Here is a 5,350-nt window from a genome sequence, read left to right on the forward strand (position 1 = left end):
ACAACAATGCATTTGAATGTATTTCCATTCAGATCGTATAGTATGCTTTTGGGTATGGATTGGATATACCTTCACAAAACAAAAGTGGATTTCTTTGACAAGGCGTTTGAGTTTGTGGATGATATTGGGGAAAAGAGGACCTTGCAGCGAAATAAAAAGCCTAAGTTAGTAAGGATGGTTACCATTATGCAAGATAAGCGTAGTTGTAGAAAAGGTTGTGTGATGTTTTCAATACACATTTCCAGTGAAAAGGGTAAGGAGGTTGAGGATGATGATGTGTTGGCCACGTACCCAATATCGCAAAATTTTTAGGATGTATGTCCTAATGACATTTTAGAGTTTCCACCCCAAAGGGAGGTAGGATTTTCTATTGAGTTAGTGCTAGGGGCAAATCCAACATCAAAAGCACCTTATAGGATGAGAAGACCTGAGTTGGTAGAATTGAAGTTGAACCTAAAGGAAATGTTGGAAGAAGGATACATCAGACCCAATGTATCACCTCGGGTCTCACCAGTGTTTTTCGTAAAGAAGAAATATGGTACTCTTAGATTTTTTATTGATTATAGGCAACTGAACAATGTAAGAATCAAGAAAAGATACCCTTTTCTGAGGATTGATGATTTGTTTGATCAGCTAAAGGGAGTAACAATGTTCTCTAAGATCGACTTGAGATGAGGATACCACTAGGTATGCATATAGGAATAGGATATCTTCAAGTCTGCATTCAGGACCAGGTATGGGCATTATGAGTTTGCTGTTGTTCCATTCATTTTGAAAAATTCTCTAGCTACATTCATGTGTTTGATGAATAGTGAGTTGCATCCTTATCTGGAAAAGTTTGTTATTGTATTCATTGATGACATACTAGTATATTCTAAAAATGAGGAGGAACATGTAGCAGCAGTGTTGAGATTGCTAGGAGAGCATCAGGTGTATGCCAAACTTAGCAAGTGTAAGCTATTTTAGACTAAGGTACATTACTTGAGACATGTTGCCTCCAAGGAAGGCATAGTAGTAGATCCAAAAAAAATAAGGGCCATCATCGAATGAGTAACTCCTAAGAATGTAGATGAGGTGAGATCATTTATGGGATTGACAGGTTACTACAGGAGGTTCATCAAGAAATTCTTACGCATTTCATATCCTATCACATCATTGTAGTGGAAAGGTAAGAAGTTTGAATGGACGGTGGAATGTGAAGATAGTTTTGTGCGGCTTAAGCAATTGTTGACACTTGCACTAGTGCTAAAGATTGTGGATCCAGACTAGGAGTTTTTTGTGTGTACAGATGCTTGCAAAAGGGGACTTGTTGTAGTTATCATGCAAGAAGGAATGGTAGTGTGCTATGAGTCATAGAAACTGAATGAGAATGACAAAAACTATCTGATGCATGATCTTGAGCTAGAAGCGATTATACATGCATTGAAGATGTGGAGACATTATCTTCTGGGAAGGAGGTTCACATTGATGAGTTATCATAGTGGGATAAGGTATTTTTTTGACCAATTGAATCTCAATTCCAGGAAATATAGATGGTTAGCCACCCTTAGTGAGTTTGACTTTGAGATTAGATACATCAAAGGGAGGGAGAATCAGGTTGTAGATGATCTTTGTAGGAAGGTACAAGTAAATCACATAGCAACTATAAGCTCTTATGGGACAAACTTACATGATAGGATTTTACAAGTGGGTCAGCGGGATGAAAAATACATGGAGATTGTGCACACGTTATAGAAAAGTACAGGTTCATGTGATCAGGATGCAGAATATCATCTCACACCAGATGGCTTTGTGAGGTTTTGGGACATGATCTATGTGCCAAATTACAATGAGCTCAAGAAGCTTATCTTGAGGGAGTTTCATTGAAACTGTATTCGGGTCATCCAAGATATCAGAAGACATTGATGATGGTAAAGAAGTTCTATTATTCGTTGAATCTGAAGAAAGAGGTGTTTGAGTTCATGGCTAGGTGCTTAGATTGTTAGCAGGTAAAGGTAGAGTGCAAGCATCCATGTGGTTTACTATGACCTGTAGAGATTCAAGAATTGAAATGGGAAGTCATCTCCATGGATTTCATCATAGGTCGTCTGAGGACAGTGAAGCAACGTGATTTTGTTATGGCTGTGTTTGACATGTTGAGAAAGGTAGCTCACTTCATTCTGGTAAAGACTACATATTTAGATAGTGAGTTAGCATAGGTGCTCATCAGAGAAATAGTGAGGTTACATGGTATTCCAAAGAAGATTGTGTCAGACATGGATGCAAAGTTCACTTTCAAGTTCCGGAAGGAGTTATTTGTAGTCTAGGGTACATACTTGGACTTCAACACAACTTATCATCCACAGAAAAATGGTAAGACAGAGAGGGTCAACCAGATCTTGGAAAATATGTTGATGATGTATGTGATACACCAATAGAGGAAATGGGAGGAGTATATTCCATTTGTGGAGTTTGCGTACAAAAATGGTTATCAAGACTCATTGAGGATGACTCCTTTCAAGGAATTGTATGGATGGAGTTGTAACACTCCCACTAGCTAGAGTGACCCAGTGAACAGGGTACTTATTGGACCAGATATGCGAGCAGACATGGAGTAGGAAATGTAGGTTATGAAGAAGCATATAAAGGCATTACAGGACAGACATAAGAGTTATGAAGATATACACAGGGTGTTCAAAGAGTTTTAGGTTGGGTAGCATGTGTATTTTCACATCAAGCCCAAGAAGATCTCTTTGAGGAATGGTTCAAGTGCCAAGCTGGCACCATGTTATTGTGGGGATTTTGAGATCCTTGGGAGGATTAGATCAGTGGCATATCAACTTGCACTGCTTCTAACAGTGAAAGTCCATGATGTTTTCCTTATTTCATTGCTTAAGAAGTATATAAAGGATGTTGATCATATTATTGATTGGTATGTATTGCAGGTGGAGCAATAAGGAGAGTTCTAGCCAGAGCCTCAGTATATATTATAGTAGAAACATCTCATGCTCACGAAAATAGACATAGAGAAATTTAAATTGCAGTGGAAGCACTTTGGCCTTAAAGAAGCTACATGAGAGTGTAGGTTTTAAGCCTGTATAGAAATTACCTGCATACGAATTCTAAAACACATAAAATAAATAATGTGAGAGCAGAACACATAAAACACATACAAACAAAGATTTTCTCCTAGATCCCAAAACCGAGACTACCAGCTTGATTTTTCATTATTGTTCCTTTCAATGTTACAATACATATTTATACATGCCGAAGCATCCAATACCATGGACCGAAAACCATCACGTCCAATACCATGGACTGAAAGCCATCGCATCCAAAAAACATGTGTGAAAATCATGCAAAAAACCATAGGTGTGTCCGCCCAACCTAACATAGGGTCCAAAACCAAAATTTTCCAGGGCACTGCCCAAAACCCCATAAAGTGGGGTTACGGGTGCCCCTCAAATCCCCTGTTAACTATGTGGAAAGAATATAACACAACCCAACATTCTCCCACTTTTTGTTTTCTTTCCACAGGGGCCACAAGAGAGCTTAGTCATTTTTCTAGCCCTGAAATGTCCATTGCCTCTCTACCCCAAGAGAACTTCTCAGAGCTCACAGATTTTGTCAATGCATCTGAAGTATTCTTCAAAGTGTCCACCTTTACCAGTAACACCTTTTTGTCTTTTATCATATCCCTCACAAAGTGATACTGAACATCGATGTGCTTTGTCTTTGAATGATATGCAGGGTTCTTTACTAAGAAAATTTCACTTTGGCTGTCAAAATCTATCCTTATAGCTTCATGTACTAACCCCATACTTGAACACAATCTCTGAAACCAAACTGCTTCCTTGCTTGCATGAGTGGTTGTCATGTATTCTGCCTTTGTAGTTGATAGTGCCACTACAGATTGTTTCTTACTCATCCAACTGACTGCACCTCCAAATAGGTTAAACACATAGCCACTTGTAGATCTTCTCTGATCCAGATCTCCAGCCCAGTCTGCATCAACAAAGCCATGAATATCCAACACTCTATCCAATCCTGGTCTTCCTTGGTAGCACAAACCATAATCACTAGTGCCACGCAAATACCTAAAAACCTGCTTCACTGTTGTCCAGTGATCCTTCCTTGGTTTTGACATAAACCTGCTAAATACTCCCAATATGTGCAATGTCTAGTCTAGTACAGAACATTGCATACATCAGGCTACCGACTGCACTTGCATATGGAACACGAGACATGCTCTCTTCCTCTTCTTGTTTCTTGGGACACTGTTCAGTAGATAACCTCACACCTACAGGAATAGGAACCTTCACCAGTTTACTATCTTGCATATTAAACCTCTGCAATATTGTCTTGACATACTTCCTCTGGTTTAACCAGAGCTTCCTCTTTACCCGATCTCTTTTAATTTACATGCCCAAAATATAGTTTGCAGCACCAAGATCTTTCATGTCGAATTTGGAGGACAATTGGGTCTTTGAATCTTGGATAAATTCTTTGTCATTTCCAACCGAAAACATATCATCCACATACAAGACCAGATAAATAACACGGTCACCAATTAATTTAAATCACACACAGTGATCTGCTTTGCTTCTGGTGAAGCCAAGTCCCCGTATAAATGTAACAAATTTATGATACCATATACTTGATGACTGTTTTAACCCATACAGAGACTTCTTTAACTTACATACCAGTCCTCTCTTACCCTTCACCACAAAGCCTTCAGGTTGTTTCATGTAGATCTCCTCTTCCATATCCCCATGAAGAAATGTTGTCTTCACATCCATCTGTTCTACCTCAAAATCAAAAGCAACAACAACAGATAAAAGTAATCTAATAGAAGTTACCTTGGCAACAAGAGTAAAAGTATCACCAAAATCAATTCCCGACACCTGGGAATAACCTTTTTCTACAAACCAAGCTTTGTATTTCTCCACTTTTCCTTCTGCATTTGTCTTCTTTTTGAATAACCATTTGCTACCAATGGGTTTCCTTCCAACTGGAAACTCCACTAGATCCCAAGCCTCATTTTTGTTCAAATATGCCATTTCATCAGCCATAGCCTCTTTCTAGAGTTTTCGATCCTCTGAATCCACTGCTTCCCTCATAGTTCTGGGAATATCATTAGTAATAGACAAAGCAAAATTTGAACATAAATCAAATGGACTATACCTTTCTGGCTGCCTTCTTTCTTGAACTGATCTTCTCACAGCCGGAGTTTGTGGCTCTTCATCTTCTGATTCCTCCTCTGCTGTAGAGTCTGATTCTTCCTCCTTTAGCTCAAACTCTATCTTCTCAGGTTCCTTTGGTTGGACTTCATGTTTAATAACATCTTTCACCTCTCTGAACACCACATCTC

Source organism: Pinus tabuliformis, chromosome 7, assembly GCF_031772625.1.
Source record: "Pinus tabuliformis cultivar Carrire ecotype Pingquan chromosome 7, CPIR1, whole genome shotgun sequence".
In the NCBI taxonomy this organism is placed as follows: Eukaryota; Viridiplantae; Streptophyta; class Pinopsida; order Pinales; family Pinaceae; genus Pinus; species Pinus tabuliformis.